Here is a 21296-nt window from a genome sequence, read left to right as displayed (position 1 = left end):
TAACTAGTTTTGATATGTGATAGCAAAAAATTACTCATTTTACAGCTGAATCTCACTACTTAGGGCCTTTGCAGGGAGATCTGATAAATCATTACTGATGCCAAATTAATTAATCTTATATATGTTTCATGGACTTTTATATATTCTCCAGTAGTCACCCCAGATTCATTTCAGCTGCACCTGACATTTTTATTTAACTCCTCAATAGCATATCATGATCTTGAAAATATAAAAGTTAAGATCCCTGTGAAATAAAGAGCTTAACTAACCCATTGTTGCTACACCTATGAATACTTGCACAAAACACATGCAGGAGTCTGCAACTATCTTAGCAATTCTTTTTAATGGATCACATGACTTTTATGTTATTGTAAAAACTGAAACAAACATTCCAACCATGAAACAAAATCAATTAGGCATTTTATTAGAACTAAAAAAAACAATAAGTTTTAGAGGTGCTTAGTATATTATATATATATATAACTAATCAAAAACAGCCAAGCTGTAAAAAAAGGAGTGCGGCCCTTGAAAAGGCTATGGTGAAAAAAGATGTGAAATCCAAGGTGGCGGCCAAGAAATGGCTGTGATGGTAGGTTAATGGTAAAAATTTTAATAACAACAATTCAGGTGAATTTGGTACCGCTTGGTCAATTGGCACAAAATTCACCTGAATTGTCGTTATTAAAATTTTTACCATTAACCTACCATCACAGCCATTTCTTGGCCGCCACCTTGGATTTCACATCTTTTTCACCATAGCCTTTTCAAGGGCCGCACTCCTTTTTTTACAGCTTGGCTGTTTTTGATTAGATTTCACTTCTTTTTGTATTTGTATACCCCAAAGCCGGCCTATGGCCAGCTTTGGGGCTTTTTAACCTATATATTTTTCTTTACCACAGGAAAAAGAAAAAGATGAAGCAGATTTTATAAACACTTTAACTCATTCTGATTTTATCAGTAAATGTACAAATTATATAGATAATGCATATATCAAGAGTTCATAATATAAAAAGAGAGCATATATTTATTACATGTCAATTAATCCCCACAGGATAATTTGCAGCTGATCTCTCTACTGAGTGACTTGAAATGTAGCTGAAATCTCTACAGGGTGATCTGCTTGTACGTAGATGAACACTCTACAGGGTGACTTGACTCTAGCTGAACTCTCTACAGGTGATTTGCTTGCAGCTGAACTCTCTACATGGTGGTTTCTTTGTAGCTGAACTCTCTACAAGGTAACTTCTTCTAGCTGATCTTTCTGCAGGGTGATTTGATTGTAGCTGAATTCTCTAAAGGGTGATTTATTTGCAGCTGAACTCTCTACAAGGTGACTTCTTCTAGCTGAACTCTCTACAGAGTGATTGATTTTTTTGCAGCTGAACTCTCTACATGGTGGTTTCTTTGTAACTGAACACTCTACAGGGTGATTTGTTTGTAGCTGAACTCTCTACAGGGTGATTTGTTTGCAGCTGAACTCTCTACATGGTAGTTTCTTTGTAGCTGAACTCTCTACAATGTGACTTCTTCTAGCTGAACTCTCTACAGGATGACTTGTTTCTAGCTAATCTCTCTACAGGGTGACTTGTTTCTAGGTGAACTCTCTACAGGGGATTTGTTTGCAGCTGAACTCTCTACATGGTGGTTTCTTTATAGCTGAACTCTCTACAAGGTGACTTCTTCTAGCTGATCTCTCTGCAGGGTGATTGGTTTGTAGCTGAACTCTCTACAGGTGATTTGTTTGTAGCTGAACTTTCTACAAGGTGATACTTCTAGCTGATCTCTCTACAGGATTACTTGTTCCTAACTGAACTCTCAACAGGGTGATCTGTTCATAGCTGAACTTTCTACTGGGTGATTTGTTTGCAGCTTAACTCTCTACATGGTGATTTCTTTGTAGCTGAACTCTCTACAAGGTAACTTCGTCTAGCTGATCTTTTTACAGGGCATGTTTGTTTGTAGCTGAGTTGTGATTGGTTTGCAGCTGAACTCTCTACAAGGTGACTTCTTCTAGCTGATACAGGGTGACTTGTTTCTAGATGAACTCTCTACAGGGTGACTTGCATGTAGCTGAATTGTCTATCAGATTAACTGTTTGTAGCTGAATTCCGTACAGAATATCCTGCAATGTAATATAATTCTGTAATGGAGTAAGTTATAAACGTAGCTGAATGCTCTATTAGGGTGACTGTTCTATTAGAGTATCTCGATCTCGCATTTGCTACACGTAGTTGCCTTTTGAATCATAACTCAGTGGTTTGTAATCCTATTCTTCTGTACTACTGCAAGAACTTTCTATGATGATTATTCCAGCTACACACTGATTTTCAGCTCATTGCTCTAAGCGGTTTGCCTGGTAGATGTGAAAACTAATAGTTTTTTTATTCATAAAAATCGATCGCGTAATTTTGACACAGGTTGGGTTTTGTGTCATATCTTCATGGTCTTTATCTCAATTCCTTTCAAACCACACAAAGGCACTCCTACGATGGTTACTCCATCTACATATAAATTTTCAACTCATTCCTCCAAGGGATTTACCCTGTAGGCGTGACAGACCTTCGACCTTATTTTACGCACATAATTGGTCATAACTCCGTGTATGTTCATCGGATTCCTACCAATGTTGGTACTGAGATCCGCCTTAATGAGCCCTTCAAGTGTACCAAATTTCAGCCCTATCCGAGTACGCATTCGTGTTTTATGTAAATATTTTAATAACGACAATTCAGGTGAATTTGGTGCCGCTTGGTCTTGGCACAAAATTCACCTGAATTGCCATTATTAAAATTTTTACCATTAACCTACCATCACAGCCATTTCTTGGCCGCCACCTTGGATTTCACATCTTTTTTCACCATAGCCTGTCTGAGGGCCGCACTTTTTTTACAGCTTGGCTGTTTTGGATTAGATTTCACTTCTTTTTGCATTTGTATACCCCAAAGCCGGCCTATGGCCGGCTTTAGGGCTTTATTATTATTATTATTATTATTATTATTAAAGCATACACACAATGAAACAACAGTAAATATGACAATTAAACAAAAAGGAGTATATCTGTCACAACTGTCAATAAGATGTCTCATCAATAGCCGCTCCATCTGCCAAACTTAGTGATCTCCATTTCGTTCGTGATCCACGCACACATAATAAGGCTGCTCGAATAATTGCAAATGATAATCGTGCCCTCACATATCCCATCACAACACTATAATTCTTTTCCCATTTAACTGATAGAGAGTCTGCAAGCCTGCGCAAAAAATAATCAGCCTCTGAGCCAAATAAACCATCTACAGAAAAGCACAGAGGCGTAAAACTGGCACGACGCGCTAGACAAGCAGCACCATACTTCCTCCTTTTCTCAACTTCAGCAGTACGAAGGACAGCCTGAGGTGAACGAGATTGATACGAAGGAGCATCTGTGTCAACAACCCGAACATCAAATAAAGCATCAACTTGAGACTGCCAAACACCACGAATTCTTACATCAGCAATCAGGGTCTCAGAAGATGGATCATCCATCTTTTTCTCGCAAACCACAGGCTCCTTCTGAACCTGTCCCCAAGCCAATGAAGCTAGATCACAAATTGCATCACGCACCTCATTATGTCTCTGACAAACCAAGCCACCTACACGACAATCTAAGGCATGTTCCACACTAAAAAGAGAGCCACAACCATCACAAACTGGTGGTAAATTTAACAACGGCTTTCTATAACGCAAAGCAAGTGCATCCCTAAATTCCTGTGCAGACAAATCAAAATGATGATTCCATAAAGGAAGAACTGACAACCAAGAAGAGGCACATTCTCTAGCCCTCAAGATAGCACGCTGTTGTGCTGCAGCAAAGTTCCCAATCAGACTGTTAAAAACTCCAGAAAAATAGTCTGACTTTAATTTACCAAACATAGACTTTGAGGACTGAACTGAATCAAAATAAGCCCCTAATTCAAAAGTGACAGCACCCAGTATAGACTCACGAAGAAGAGCGGATGAACTTACAGATGACTCGAAATAATGATTGGAAACAGCTACCGGATTAGAAAGACCAAGTCCACCCATATGGACCGGCAGAGTAAATAACTGCCTTTCAGCAACAGATACTTCAACTCCAAATAATGCTGGTAAAAAACAGGAAAAGAGACAGTGTTCAAGCTCAGCCAAAATAGGACTACAGTTAGGAATTACTCTCATAAGAAACATCCATTCAGATTGTAGAGATCGTGTCAAAGCGATAAAAGAAGCCTGAGGCTGAGAAACAGATACAGCAGCCAGGACTCTAATGTGAGCACACCAATGACGAACCTTCTGGAGAACATAGTCCTGGATTTCAATGGACCTGCCAAGAAATCCACCCAAAAATCTGTGGCCAGTGGCCACTCGAACGCCAAGTTCACCAAAAGCTTCATTAGCAAGAGACAAAGAGGGAACTGCAACCACTACACAACATTCAGATGGCTGAGGGGTATAACCAAACTCAGGGCCCCTGGAACATAATAACTTAAACCAATCTCGTAACTCCCCCAACAAACCACCAGCCGAGGCATCATCCGCATACCATACCTGAGTCCACCTCTGGGGAGACTGCACAGATTGAATCAAAGGAAGGATTCCCACAGCATATACAAACATAGATAAGGGATCACCTTGGGTAACTCCTTCCTTACTGAAGAGAAACTTCTGTTGTCCACGCAAAACCAACACAGACCAGCCACGATAAGTGTTAAACACAAAACGAGCACAACGAGGCCAAAGATTACGAACATTAAGAAGCATGGCAATACGGTTCAAAGAATTAAATGCGTTGGAAGCATCAATCATTAATACCCCCCAGCCAGTGGTCAAATTCTGGTTGACATCAAAGAGTTCAGTCATCGCATGGATTGCACCCTCAATTCCTCCAGGGAGGCCAGCACACAGTTGTTGTGATCCACAAGCCAAAGATGCATCTGAACGTGTAATTAAACATATGACCTTACCCACAACATGCCTAAGGGTCTCCTCCACTCCAATCGGACGTACACCTGGGCATTTGTCTAGTGCTATAAGTCGACTAGCTAGTAATGCACGAATATTATCCCATGGAACCACAGAGTTACACAAAAGCCGACATAAGGAAGCTACAGCCTCACTCAAACGTGCACTGGCAGAACCATGTCTAAGAAGGGCATCCCTCCAATGAGCAGACTGACAGCCCCCAGGACCAGCACCTCCCTGGAGACGACCAGCAACAAATTGTACATGAGCAGCAGTTATCTCAACATCTTCCATGAATGGAAAGGTTTCACAATGGGGAAGGGCAGAATCAGGTGGAACCTGAGGCTCAGGATGCTTTGACTTTAAGGCATCAACAACAGATTGGGTAGGATTCAACAAACCACCTCCAGTTCTTTCAGTAATCCAACGTATGGCAGCATGAACATTGCCCTGTAACATTAGTTTTGTAAACACTCTTACTAAGTGATCCTCAGAGGAATTACTGGAGCGCTTAAATGACTTACTTAAAGTCCCATCACAACGTTGGGCCTCCTGGAGCAACACATCAAATTGACCACCCTGCCAAAGAGCAAGTCTTTTTTCCAATAATCTTCGGATGTCACAACCCCTGTATACAGAGCGGTCCCTTTGTAACATAACAGCACTATACACCAAAACACGTTCAGAAGGATATTCTCCATTACACAAATAAATTAATTCATCAGTCAGCTGATCAATATAACGTTTGCCAATACTACCTCTGGGCAAGGAGTAAAGTGAGCCCTTATGATGAACAATAATAGACCAACGCTCACACCACATAGAGCTCCGATTACCTCCATCAGAAGATACTAGAGGGGCACCATATGCCTTAAGAAATAATTCATTGATGTGTGGAGGTAAAGAAAAATCGCCACCAACACTACAACACTCACTACTAGCTACATGTACATCATTCACAACAGAGTCAAACCTAGCAGTGTCCGAATTCTGCAGTACAGTATCAGTAGAAGGGCTCCTTGCAGTCATATCAAGTCCATGATCCCCTAACGCAGAATTCCTAATAGAGCCCACCTCGTTAGAGACCACCGAATTCACCGAACAACTGGCCAATGTGTTTCCACAACGATGAATCTTCATTGGCAAACATGAGGTACAAGGCCTGCCAGCCCGAACACAGACACATCTCTTACAAACAGCGTTTTTACCATTACAGGAACAACAGGGCGCCATTGGCGCGCGTCTAATTAGTAATAATTAGACGGGCGCCATTGGCACGCGTCTAATTATTATTATTAATACTTTACAATACAGTAAACGTATTGAGGGTCAACCAACAACCCGTGTTGGCAGCCCGAAAAAGTTAAAACTTAATTTACTTAATTACAAAACTAAAGTACAGAGAAATTGCTAGATAAACCTATCATTTTTTCTTTACCACAGGAAGAATAAAAAGATGAAGCAGGGTGATTTCTTTGTAGCTGACCTCTCTACAAGGTTATCCTTCTAGCTGATCTCTCTACCGGATGACTTGTTTCTAGCTGATCTCTCTACAGGGTGACTTGTTTGTAGCTGAACTCTCTACAGGGTGGTTTGTTTGTAGCTGAATTTTCTACAGGGCGATTTGTTTGTAGCTGAACTCTCTATACATGGTAGTTTCTTTGTAGCTGAACTATAATAATAATAATAATAATAATACTATCTACAATGTAACTTCTTCTAGCTGAACTCTCTACAGGGTGACTTGTTTCTAGCTGATCTCTCTACAGGGTGACTTGTTTTTAGCTGAACTCTCTACAGGGTGATTTGTTTGTAGCTGAACTCTCTACAAGGTAACTTCTTCTAGCTGATCTTTCTACAGGGTGATTTGTTTGTAGCTGAATTCTCTACAGGGTGACTTCTTCTAGCTGATCTCTCTACAAGATGACTTGTTTCTAACTGAACTCTCTACAGTGTGATCTGTTCATAGCGGAACTTTCTACTGGGTGATTTGTTTACAGCTGAACTCTTTGCATGATTGTTTCTTTGTAACTGAACTCTCTACAAGGTAACTTCTTCTAGCTGATCTCTCTACAGCACAATTTGTTTGAGCTGAACTCTCTACATGATGGTTTCTTTGTAGCTGAACTCTCTATTAGGTACCTTCTTCTAGTTGATCTGACTACAGGATGACTTGTTTGTAGCTGAATTCCCTACAGAATAACTTGCAATGTAATATAATTGAGTAAATTATAAATGCAGCTGAATGCTTTATTAGGGTGACTGTTCTATTAGAGTATCTCGATCTCGCATTTGCTACACGTAGTTGCGTTTCGAATCATAACTCAGTGGTTTGTAATCCGATTCTTCTGTACTACTGTAAGGACTTTCTATAATGATTATTCCAGCTACATACTGACTTTCAGCTCATTGCTCTAAGCGGTTTGCCTGATAGACACGAAAACTAATAGTATTTTTATTCATAAAAATCGATCGCGTAATTTTGACACAAGTCGGGTTTTGTGTCATCTCCGTGGTCTTTATCCCGATTCCTTTCAAACCACAAAAAGGCACTCCTACGATGGTTGCTCCATCTACATAGCAATTTTCAACTGATTCCTCAAAGGGGTTTATCCTGTAGGCGTGACAGACCTTCGACCTTATTTTACGCAAATAATCGGTCATAACTCCGTGAATGTTCATCGGATTCCTACCAAGGTTTTTTTTTTTTTTTTTTTTTTTTTTACCCGGGCTTGATGGACTGCCCTTGCCTACCACCCCCAGCACATAAATGGCCTGTGCTGGACAAACCGGGACTTTCTTAGTCCACGGCAAACTGAGACTCTGCCCGAATCAGCTCCACAATTGGGGGAGTCTTAACATAGTGACCAATGGATGAGCGGGCTCCGCGGATGCATTGTATGGAGGACCGCAAGAGAGAAAAAGATAGACAGCACCTTAACCACCCCATGACAACAGAGTAATCATCGCCCCACTTGTTTGAAAGTTGATGAGCCAAGCGTTGATAAAAAACAGAAGCCTCATGAGCCAGACCACCAGAGGCAGACATTACCAGGGGGGTAAAAGAGGCATGCTCCTCCTCACGAATTCTCTGAGCATACGCACGTTTCTTAATGTTCTCGTGCCTCCGATAACAGGAGGCCAGTGATGAGGACGCATTAGAAGCAGCCAGAGGGTTGAACACCCGCACATCCACAAAACATCTTTCACTTCTTCCACCCCAAAAACCATTCATGGCGATGTCAAGACGGGCACCATCTTGGATATTGGCAGAAGCAGGGTAGTCCTGCTGTGAAACCGGCTGGAGCTCTGGTTCAACAGCTACCTGAGAGCATACTTCAGTCAACAGGGTAGCAGTTAGATCTCTGATCTCATTGTGTCGGATAGAAGGTAAGCCACCCTTGGGACAGGATAAAGCATGCTCCACTGAAAAGGAAGTCCCACATGCACAGTGAGCAGGAGTCCGCTGAGGAGACCACCCATAACGTAGTGCCACGGCATCGTGAAACGCATGCGTTTCACGTAGTGCCACGGCATCGTGAAACGCATCGTGAAACGCAAGGCGGATCTCTGTACCAAGGTTGGTACAGAGATCCGACTTAATAAGCCCTTTAAGTGTGCCAAATTTCAGCCCGATCCGAGCACGCATTCGTGTTTTATGGCGGATTTTGCGAAGTGTGCGAAATGAAGTAGAAGAAAAAAACGAAGAAATTAAAACGAAATTTTGTTCGCTCGTATCTCGGAAATGGCTGGAGCGATTTTCTTCAAATTTGGTGTGTAGACTCCCCTTGCTGACCGGCACCTCTCTAGCAAATTTGGTTCCAATCGGATAAGGGATCACAGAGCTACATAGGTGTGAAAATTGCATTTTCTTACTTCCTGTTAATATACTCACGGGTGGCACGCCGGCTTCTTGGGCCGCACGACACACTACCGTGTGTCTTGATATATTATTATTATTATTATTACTAGGACCGCGTTACATACAACCAAGTACATACACAACGTTGCAACCTACCCATTGGGCAAGTATAAACAGTGCCATAGGCAGCACTCCGAGCAGTGTGCGTGTACCGGTGGAAATGATACATATGCATACGTACACAGGCAAGGGAGTTTAACTGGCATCAGAAAACTACAATACTAAAACACAACCTACACAAAAACCAAGCTATTTTGAAAGTAGCTATATATTGTAGCTGTGACGTGTCTCTCAAGATGACTAAGCAGTGACGTGAGGCTATGCAGAACAAGGGACATGGTGAAGGCACAATTAACAATTGATCCCAATCAAGCCAATATGGCACAACAGACTCTGTTGTAACTAGAGGCCACAGGCGATGTGCCAGTATATCAGCGGTGTGGCATTGGTACAGTGATCACAGTCTATAATATTATGCATACACCCATGCACAACATACAGGAGATAGTTACACATTGTTGTATATGCAGCACTGCATTGGCTTCTTGTTTAGCTATTATACAGACTCACAGTAGAGTAGTAGATAAGTCCAGTGGAAAATAATTCTAGCCGCTAGCAAGCCAGATGAAGGATGAAGATGTATAATACAACTACCACCGGTACAAGCATCACATTACTCATTACCTTGTTGTTCCAGCTGGCTGTTTATGAGTGCATCAGCTGGTATCCCAACTGGTCATCAGCTGGTTGTTCACTGCATGACGCCTGGAGTGTATATCCTGCACACAAAATACACACTTACAAACATTTAAACATACTTGTAATGTTGTTGTTTACCAGTGGCCTCTCTGCAGATGAGCAATCTGTAATTAAACAAGGGTGTGGTGCCAGGCGTTATATAGAATTACATGTACGGTAGTCATCAGCACAAACAGGCGTACTTATTATATGGTTGTGCCTTCATTCACAGGCGAATCTATCCCTGCTTAGTTCATGTCTCTAGGCCTCGTAGTTTTCTCAAACATTATTTATTTATTTATTTATTCATTCATTATTAATGACGTAATTTTAACCACATTTTGTATTATTCTTAGTACTTGGTTGTATAACTAGGACGCGTCACATACAACTAAGTACATACACTAATGCGACAACCCCCTAGAGATGCGTACAAAACATAAAGGAGAGCTATACATTATTACAGTATTGCATGCAGCAATACATTACTAGCAACATCACTGAAGATAAAAGTTACTCAGCTATGCAGCCACTATGCAGCACAGTATCAACATCAACTAGAGGCCACCAGTAGCTAAATATGATTCATCAATGGTGTGGCAATGGCACAGTGATTGGGTACACACTATATGCATAAACAACCTACAGGAGATGCACAATCCTGATGGAGTATGCAAGCCAGGTGAACCAGATAAAGGAAGACAGCCAAGCCAGCCAGAGCCTAGTAAGCTAGGTAAAGGCAAAATGTACAAGAATACAAGAAAACATTTAAAACATACCACGCTCTTTATAATACATTAGTACAAACAGACAACCAAACCAACCAGAGCCTAGCAAGCCAGAAAAAAAATTACAAGACATAATATTATGTACATTACAATACAAACAAACATACCTGTCCTTGTGCAGCTAGCATGTCAAACCTATTCAGGTGTCGCCTGCAGCCAGAGCGCATCCACTGGCAGCTGGCATGGCAACGTGAGACTTAGTGTGCCAGCTGGCAACACTTTCAAACACAATTGAACAGTAGTTCGCTCGTCTAAATAGCCATTTGAATCTGCTTAATTGGTAGTGGGTATATCACGTGCTGTTTTGACCTGCATTAAATAGAATTGTCGTACGTTTCTATCACCTCCACGGAAACATTCACCCATTATACGATTATCTAGCTGTTCATACAACATGGATTCTATTCCCGGTGAGTGCGAAGCCTTAGGCCTTGTAGTTTTCTCAAACATTATTTATTTATTTATTTATTCATTCATTATTAATGACGTAATTTTAACTGCATTTCGTATTATTCTTAGTACTTGGTTGTATAACTAGGCCCGGGGAAAATACAACCAAGTACAATCACCAACGGGACAACCTATTAATGGGGCATGTACAAACAGTGCATGGCCAACACAGTGTGTGCAGGTAGAAAAGATGCACAGTAATACAATTCTAGAGGAATTGACTGGCACATAAACATAAGGGATGTATTAGTATGCAATTACAATCAGTGATTATCCGACCATGGAGATGTGAGGATGTGAGGTAGCACTTTAAATTGTGAGAATCATGGTATTGAATCTGACGCCTACAAGCAGTAAAGCTTAAACATCCAACGAATACTTATTACATTAATTTTATGCAATTGTACATAATTTGTGTTACATAATATGTTTAAATGAGGATGGATTAGAGCACTGGATTAAGACATGGCTGGAGTTGCCAAGAGCAGACCACGGTAAGATTGGGATAAAAGCAGAGCATTTCAACTGCCTGTTACCTACAACTGATATCTGAGTTATGTATATATTTAACATGAGCTAGGTCATTTGTACTAAAATGATCACATGATGTCGTGGATAGGCTGCAAGGGCCCAAAAAAAATTTGGAGAACAAACTTGGCTGAAATGCAATATCAGAATTTCATGGATATATCAGTGTGCACAAGTATGTGGAGCATTGCTGATGGCGGCAGACTTAACTACATATAATAATAGCAGTTACTAGCAAGCACAACCATGCACACAGCAATTATCAGCCTAAGGGCACATTTTGTGTATGTTGTGTTTGTTCTCTCCATCAGCGTTCAGTACATCGGATGCAATTTAGCAGTGAATATTTTTGTAGTTTTCTCAGGGCCCATATCGGTGATCAGTCTGGGCAATCCAGGCACTAAAAGGCTTCAGGTAGAGAGCTATACATCATCACACAAACTTACAAGCTGGAAACTGCACCTTCTTCGCACAATGGCCTGCCAGGTGAGGCTTTCTCCCATCCCATGCACGAGTGAAGGTACCCTAGTTACACTGGACTAAAGAAACAAGACTATGAAAGTGTTTTAACATAGATATTTTAACCAACACAAACTAACCTCCAGCGATTAGTAGCAACTTCCAATCATGCTGTTTATTAAGAAGGCATAGCAACCACTCGTCTTTCAATCGAAATAGTCGCTGTCGCCCACTTTCAAACACAAATGAATAGTTCGCTTGTCTAGTGCCGGGGCGTCACGTGCTAACTGTTTTGATTGGCATTAAATAGAATCGTCGTACGTTTCTATCACCTCCATGAAAACAGCCACCCATTATATGATTGTCTCTCCATACAACATGGATTCTATTCCCGGTGAGTGCGAAGCCTTAGGCCTTGTAGTTTTCTCAAACATTATTTATTATTTATTCATTATTAATGACGTAATTTTAACCGCATTTCGTATTATCTTTAGTACTTGGTTGTATAACTAGGCCCGGGGCAAATACAACCAAGTACAATCACCAACGGGACAACCTACTAATGGGGCATGTACAAACAGTGCATGGTGAACACAATATGTGCAGGTAGGAAAGATGCATAATAATACAATTCTAGAGGAATTGACTGGCACATATACTGTACACAAGAGATGTATTAGCAGACCACGGTAAGATTGGGATAAAAGCAGAGTACTTCAACTATCTGTCACCTACAACTGATATCTGAGTTATGTATATATTTAACATGAGCTGGGTCATTTGTACTAAAATGATCACATGATGCCATCCGTGGATACGCTGCCAGACCAAAAAATAAAAATACATTGGAGAACAAATGTGGCTGAAATGCAATACCAGAATTTCATGGACATGTCAGTGTGCACAAGTATGTGAAGCATTGCCAATGGCAGCAGACTGTAGCTACATATAATAATAGCAGCTAATAGCAAGCACAACCATGCACACAGCAATTAACAGCCTAAGGGCACATTTTGTGTATGTTGTTTGTTCTCTCCATCAGCGTTCAGTATGTGGGATGCAATTTGGCAGAATCTCAGGGCCCATCTCAGTGATCAGTCTGGGCACTCCTGGCACTAAAAGGCTTCAGGTAGAGAGCTATGCATCATCACACAAACTTACCAGCTGGAAACTGCACCTTCTTCGTACAATGACCTGCCAGCTGAGGCTTTCTCCCATCCCATACACGAGTGAAGGTAGCCTAGTTACGCGAGACTAAAGAAACAAAGTGTTTTAACCAACACAAACTAACCTCCAGTGATTAGTAGCAACTTCCAATCATGTTGTTCATTAAGCAGGAGTAGCAACCACTCGTCTTCCAATCGAAAGAGTCGCTGTCGCCCACTTTCAAACACAAATGAACAGTAGTTCGCTTGTCTAGAAACCGCTTTATCTATTAACAGTAGGCGTCACGTGCTAACTGTTTGATCAGCATTAAATAGAATCGTTGTACGTTTCTATCACCTCCACGATAGCACCTGCCCATTATACCATTGTCTCTTCATATAACATGGATTCTATTCCCGGTGAGTGCGAAGCCTTAGGCCTTGTAATTTTCTCAAACATTATTTATTTATTAATTATTTATTCATTATTAATTCATTCATTATTAATGACGTAATTTTAACCACATTTTGTATTATCTTTAGTACTTGGTTGTATAACTAGGACTGCGTCACATACAACCAAGTACATACACCAACGTGACAAGCCCCCCCCCCCCCCGTGAGGCTATTAGGTGGTGAAGGCACGATCCCCAAATCAACTCAATATGTCACAGTAGTGACAGATATAGCTAACACAATAGTGGCATCGTAACTAAAGGCCACCAGTAGCTAAGTGCCAGTACATCATTGGTGTGGTAATGGCACAGTGATGTGTAACACAGTATATGTATACAAAACATACAGGAGAGAACTATACATTATTGTAGTATTGTATGCAGCAATACATTATAGGCAACATCACCAGATAAAAATTATTAGCCAATATACAGCACGGTATATCAACATCAACTAGAGCTAAATAAGGTTCATCAGTGGTGTATAGCAATGACACAGTGATGGGTGACACACTATAATTATGCATACACAACTTGCAGGAGATAGCTACACAATACTGTAGGAGTATGCAAGCCAGGTGAACCAGATAAAGGAAGACAGCCAAGCCAGCCAGAGCCTAGTAGTAGCTAAGCCAGGTGAAGGCAATAAAGATAAGCACGCATTGAATTGCCTGACACCAACACAAAGGAAGTTTGCCATGCCAGCTGCACAAGACAAGATTGTTTACTTGTATTTATATGTAACTGTATTGTAAAGAGCATGGAATATTTGTTTTAATGTTTTCTTGTATTGTTTAATTACATATTCATGTGAATGAATCCACTGGCAGCTGGCATGGAGACTTGAGGCGTTACAAATATAAAAACTTACTTGTAATCTTACGTGTAAAGTGGCCTCTGGCTCTCCTGCTGTCACTACATGGACATCGCTTATCTTCTCCTTCCTGCAATCTGTAAATAAGCAAAGGTGTGGTACTGGGCATTATATAGAATTACATGTATGGTCAAGTCATCAGCACAAACGGGCACGACGATTATACGGTTATGCCTTCGTTCACAGGTGAATCTATCCCCGGTTAGTTCATGTCTCTAGACCTCGTAGTTTTCTCAAACATTATTTATTTATTCATTCATTACGACGTAATCTCAACCGCATTTCTTATTCTTAGTACTTGGTTGTATAATTACTAGGACCGCGTCACATACAACCAAGTACATACACCAACGTTGCAACCTACCCATTGGGCAAGTATAAACAGTGCCATAGGCAGCACTCAGAGCAGTGTGTGTGTACCAGTGGAAATGATACATATGCATACGTACACAGGCAAGGGAGTGTAACTGGAATCAGAAAACCACAATACTAAAACACAACCTACACAAAAACCAAGTTAAGTTAGCTATATTGAAAGTAGCTATATATTGTAGGTGTGACGTGTCTCTGAAGATGACTCAGTAGTGAAGTGAGGCTATGCAGAACAAGGGACATGGTGAAGGCACAATTAGCAATTGATCCCAATCAAGCCAATATGGTACAACAGACTCTGTTGTAACTAGAGGCCACTGGTGATGTGCCAGTGTATCAGCGGTGTGGCATTGGTACAGTGATCACAGTCTATAATATTATGCATACAGCCATGCACAACATACAGGAGATAGTTACACATTGTTGTATATGAAGCACTGCATCGGCTTCTTGTTTAGCTATTACAGACTCACAGTAGAGTAGTAGTTAAGCCGAGTGGAAAATAATTCCAGCCGCTAACAAGTCAGATGAAGGATGAAGATGTATAATACAACTACCTGTACAAGTATTACATTACTCATTACCTTGTTGTTCCAGCTGGTTGTTTATGAGCGCATCAGCTGGTATCCCAACTGGTCATCAGCTGGTTGTTCATTGCATGACGCCTGGAGCGCATATCCTGCACACAAAATACACAGTTACAAACATTTAAACATACTTGTAATGTTGTTGTTTACGTGTAAGGTGGCTTCTGGTTCTGCTGTAGTCACTCTGCAGACGTTTACTAATCTTCTCCTTTGAGCAATCTGTAATTAAACAAGGGTGTGGTGCCAGGCGTTATATAGAATTACATGTACGGTAAAGTCATCAGCATGAACAGGCGTACATATTTTACAGTTGTGCCTTCATTCACAGGCGAATCTATCCCCACTTAGTTCATGTCTCTAGGCCTCATAGTTTTCTCAAACATTATTTATTAATTTCATTCATTATTAATGACGTAATTTTAACCGCAGTTTGTATTATTCTTAGTACTTGGTTGTATAATTATTATTATCAATTTTACCAAAAGGAAGGCATACACAAAAGGCAAAGCCTGTACAAGATGTCCGCCTACAAAACAAACATATATACATACAGCAAACTGCAGTTGATGGGATTAGCAAATGAGTTTAGTAAGCTAAATCACCAGCTGTTTCTTGTGAGAAATGCCTGTGGGGCAAAGTATCGGTATCGGATCGGTATCGGCCATTTCTGGCCTCGAATGTATCGGTATCGGATCGGTAGTGAAAAAGTGGTATCGGTGCATCACTAATACATACATATACCTACAGTACACTGCAAACTAAACAATACACAACAAAACACAAAACAGTGATACAGAAGTTAGTTGATACATAATATAAGTAATTATAAAGGTGATGCCAGAAAGACTTTTGATTACTGTCTTCAAGGATAACTATGTAATGGTACAGTGTTCCAGAGGAAAGTTGTGTTGACAAAAAAGAACATCTCCTAGAGTTAATGGTGGACTGTGGAGGGTCTAGTGAAAGATGGTGACTTCTGGTAGATGCTATTGAATTAAATGAACAGTGACTATTAAATGTAATAGATGTTTGCTGGTGGTATATGTCATTGAGGAAACTTACTGAAAGGAAACTTCGTCTTGACTGGAGAAAAGGAAAGTGAAGTTGGGAGCAACAATCATTCAAAGAAATGGTCCAAGAGCTGTTAGATAGACACCAGTGACTCCCGCAGATCCATCAAGCTGCCTGCTTTTGTAGGGACTCTAGTAGTTGGATATCTCCCAAATTATGGGGATTCCATACGACTGCGGCATACTCTAGCGTTGGCCGGATGATAGCTTTGTATGCGGCACACTTAGCTGCATGGTTGCTAGCATTATACATGAAGATACTAGAGAATTAAGGTGGTATTGTAATATAGGAAAGTAATTTTAGTGGTTTGGCCACTACAGATTATTTCACATATGCAATAAGCCTTCCAATCATAAATGATTTTGAATTCACAAAATTCTTTAATATGTCAAAATGTGATAAAGTTTCCCTTCTGGATATTCCATAGAATATTTGTCAATATTTTAATGTGATTCACTGAGCAAACATCCAACTAGTTTGCAGTATCATAGTTTGTAGAAACTGTAGCTTGAAGATTTTGAATGGTTGTACACTCACCTGCACTGGCTGTACACAAGATTTATAGTTAGAGTCATACACTAACTCACTAAGTATAGTGTACACAAAGATCCACCTTGTATTTTTAAATAGTTTTCAGTGAGTTTGCTATACCACAAGCACTTTCATAGTGGTGGCAGTTAATAGCATGCAAAATGGACAGGGTAGGTAATGGAAAGCCATGAGGCCATCACACAACCACATAAGATTCACAAGTGTGTTCAAATTCACTATAAAAATATAATGTCACATGATCACTGGCAGTTTTTTTTACTCATCTCATCCCATTGGACCTATCTTGGGAAATTTCTGCTAAAATGAAACATTACAGGCTACCATATCATAGAGTGCTATTCATTATGGGAATATAGTCCACTGTCCACTATTGGAGCTTATTGTATAGACAGGTTTAGCAGGAAGGCATGGCCACCTTATGTAACCTAAAAAAATTACATGAATTATAGATCCGCCATTTCTGTAGGGCAAAAATGTGAGGCTTGACATGAGTGAATGAGTGTTCATAATGCCATCCAGTTATTGTGCTAAATGATATATACACAACGAGTAAGTAAGCAACGTGTAATTGTTCCCTAAAGACCCTGAGATTCACCCTGAGAGGATCCAGCACTGTTGGAAAGGGTGATTTTGGGAGCCAACTCAAGCCAAACTTAGTGATCCACTAACACAACCTAATCCGTACCGGAAGACATTGCGCAAAGTGGCCAAGGAAGATACAGAATACCAACAATTGAGACAATTTATCCTTAATCAGGGCCGGATCCCAGAGATTTTGAGTGATCCAGCCATCCATGGACTGAAATGAAGATCATAGTCATGCATACTACTATTTATTGATCTGACATGATTTTAATTTATGTGCTTTCATGTAATACTCAACTGCATGCCAAGCTAGGGGGTCTGGGGGCATACCTCCCTAGATACTCTGAAATGGCACCTGGAAAGCTATTTTACTTGCAAAGCCCCTTTCTCCCTTTTTTGTTAACATCAAGGATATATCTTGGTAATTTTTTACTACAGTACCAATTAATTCAGTTTCATATCTAATTTTACTTACAAAATGTCAGTGAAAGCATAATACAGAAGCCATTGGGATTGTAACTGCTAATGCATGCATGACATGCATGATCAATTAGCCTGATGCAGTATCATGCAGATGACTCACAGAAACTTTTAGGTAGTGTTGTACCAATTCCCACTTTTTAGGGAAAACCAATATCCGATATATTTTTACCCTGTTTTACCGATAGTTACGATTGTAGGTGTGGATACTCCACTAAAATTAGAAATAGTAAAGCTAATGCTGTGAGGTTGTACACTTATTACAACTCAAAGTTGCTAGTCATACAAGTGGGCTATCACTGTTTATCTTTGTGGTTCCTAAATACATACCAGAGCCTTTAACACCAGCCCTCCAGTAGTACTGCAGCTGCTGAAACTAGTAATCTGTTGGCCACAGCCCATTACAATCGATTTCTGATTATGGTAAAAGCAGCTGATTATTGGCTTCTACTGATTACCGATCTGGTTATCGGTACAACTCTAGTTTGAGGACAATTAACATAGATGCAATGGCTTAGAACTGTGGCTATATACTATACCGAATGCTCTATTAGAGTATTGTGATGACTGTTCTATTAAAGTATATTATGATGACTGCTTTATTAGAGTATCTTGATCTTATTACAAATTCAAGTAGCTGAAAAGTGTCCGGCATTGTGGGGTCTGGCTCTGTCCTCAATGGGTTCCCATCAATTACCTGATTCATGTAAAAGACACTGGTTGGTGTGTGATCACATTTTCATAGATGATGATCTTATCATGAATGGATGTTGATTACTCATACCTACCAAGCTTTGCCCAGAAATCCTCACTCAACTCCATGTGTCACACCAAGGTTCAGTGAGAACTAAACAGACAGCACTACTGGCTGGGAATTGACAATGACATTGACAATGTCATCCTATCTTGTCAACAATGCCAAGACCACCTTCCTAGTAACCCCAAAGAACCTCTCACTCAGAAACCCAGCCAGAAAAACCATTCCAGGAGATTTCACTAGACCTGCTGGGTGTATATACTTGATTATTGTAGACTGCTTACCAGATGTTGTATGGTCAAATGGAGACATCTAAGCTATTTAATGACTTTGCTTGCTGCTGGGGATTTGTACGTAAAGTCTCTTCTCCCCACAACCCCCAAAGCAATGGGATGGCAGAAGCCGTAAAATCATTGAAGAAATTATTAGAGACTTGCTGGATTGGGAGATCCCTTGACCATTAAAAGTTCAGTTGAGCTTTACTACAATATTGCAACACCCCAGTAGGAAGGATGGATTACCTCCAGCTCAAAAATTGTTTGGGCACCATGTGCAGGATATCCTACCAGCCCATTATCATGCATTTCTACCAGAGTGGCAGTGTCCCATTTCAACAGCAGAGCAAAAGTGGCAAGACCGCCTTACATCATCCGCTGCCTTCTACAACCAACATTCTCTGGTGAGATCTGCCAGATATCACTATCAGATCACATGTCATCATCCAAAATCCCAAACTATTCATCATCACCTACCAACAGACAAGTTATACATCATCCCCTCCACCACAGCCACTACCCCTATGGGGATCATCCCATGCCATACACCCACATGATGACTCATTGAAGACCCAGATTGGAACTGACTCATATATATTTTATTAGTACGTTCGCGTTGAGCTGAATCCTGGGTTGTTGATTAAGAAGCCATACAAGATCAAAGGCTTTAAACATAATGTTTATGACGCATTTATTCGTAAGCCCATGTTACGGGCACGCACTTAATTGTTGTGAATATGGCGTCCAGTGCACCATCAGCGAGTGCGGAGCGAACCCCCCTTGGAAAGAAGTTAAACAGCCAAACGAAGTATCTACTTATGAAACTATGGGAGTACTTTAAGCAAGAAGCAAAGAAATGTAAAAGTTCTATCAACATCACGGAGAGAATCTCGAAGGCCACCGGTATTGTATGTAATGTCTTCTTTGCTGGGTTTTGGCATACATTACGCCACGCAGGGATTTCAAGGACATCTATTAGAATGGAGCACCGCAAGAAAGGTGGTTTATTTACGCCAAGAAAAAGGTACAAAATGCACTTTGCACAAGCCCGCTCAATTGTAATCGTCAGGTACAAATGTTCACGAGTCCATGTTAATGCAGACAGTTTTGACCCAGATACTGTCAGACAAGATCCATTCATTGTACGGAAGGAAGAAAATCTATCGCTCTCAAAGATTTTGGTAAGTTAAATTTTGAAACCTGGAACTTTGTCACATACTTCGTCTTAGGCCAAACTTAAGAATGATGGTGTTTTCTCTGGGGGTAGAACATTGCTTTAAAGAGTGTTGAGTGATATGGGATTTAAGTACAAGACGATTAATGACAAGAGGTTAGAATTGAAACTGTTTGTGCTTTAATGTCACTACACGTATATGCAGGGTATGCTATGAGCAGCCCTGCACAGTCCATCAGCATCATAAATATTAAAGACGAACGAGGTGCAACAGAACTGAAGGAAGACCAGTTGTGTATTTGGATGAGACTTGGGTAATGAAGAACTTCTAGAGCAATTCCTCATCCAAATCAGCAGTGATAGTGAAGATGTTGATGGTGGTATTAATGAATCTTCCACTAGCAGCAACGGGTCCAAGTCTTCTTCTGGGCTTACTTCATCTGATGTAAGATTGTTTGATATTTGCAGCATTGGTGTTACAACTTGATTTTGTTCCCCAGGAGTCATCGGGTAGCTGGGATTAAACTCTGTTGATTGCTTTATTGTGCTAGCAGAAGTTGAACATACCATCCCTTGTATATGAAATCAGTGCAGGAGTGTTTGGAAGTCACTACAGGTACTATCAGCCCAAATTCATACAAACAGTATTATTTCATTTGTTGAAAATTTTAGAGTTTTTTGGGAATGTAACTTCAAAAACAAAATGCTGGCTGTAAAAACTGTGTACATGTGTGGTGAAGTGATGAGAAGAGGATTAAAATGACAAATTGACTAAATGGGAACAGAAGACGATAGTCAGCTGTGGTGAATGTGAAATAAAATACATGTTGTTTGGCTCACTTGCAGGAACACCAATGCTGAATAACAGATTTTGAGCTGTTATAATTTGGTTTTTTTCTCTTTTGAGGCTGAAGAAGTTTTTTATCTGAATATAAGCAGGCCACTTATCTTCTAAATAGTGCAACAGTGGCCCCAGCTCTTCTACTTATGCAACTCTGTTTTACACACACAAAATCTGTTTTATTTTTCTTGTAAAAGTGTATTACAGCCTCTTACATAATGGATGGTGAAATCATGCGTGTTGAGGGCGGGTGTGTGACGTCTGGC

The 21296-nt window shown here is 40.4% G+C and overlaps 1 protein-coding gene and 2 long non-coding RNA genes across 3 annotated transcripts in view; 2 read left to right on the top strand and 1 right to left on the bottom strand.

Annotated features, from left to right (window-relative positions):
- Positions 1–21296, bottom strand: part of LOC136243652 (uncharacterized) — a 50419-nt gene that overhangs the window by 24144 nt on the left and 4979 nt on the right. The gene's annotated exons all lie outside the window — the stretch shown is intronic.
- On the top strand, positions 19735–20721 carry LOC136243655 (uncharacterized). Its single transcript, XR_010694944.1, has 5 exons — positions 19735–20039; positions 20085–20196; positions 20245–20345; positions 20395–20634; positions 20690–20721. It is a non-coding gene; the product is annotated as an uncharacterized lncRNA (long non-coding RNA).
- Positions 20723–21249, top strand: LOC136243656 (uncharacterized). The gene is made up of 2 exons (XR_010694945.1): positions 20723–20805; positions 20862–21249. It is a non-coding gene; the product is annotated as an uncharacterized lncRNA (long non-coding RNA).

Source organism: Dysidea avara, chromosome 13 (assembly GCF_963678975.1).
Source record: "Dysidea avara chromosome 13, odDysAvar1.4, whole genome shotgun sequence".
NCBI classification, from domain to species: Eukaryota; Metazoa; Porifera; class Demospongiae; order Dictyoceratida; family Dysideidae; genus Dysidea; species Dysidea avara.
Note: the sequence above shows the minus strand (reverse complement) of the source record. Positions and strands in the feature narration are given on the sequence as shown.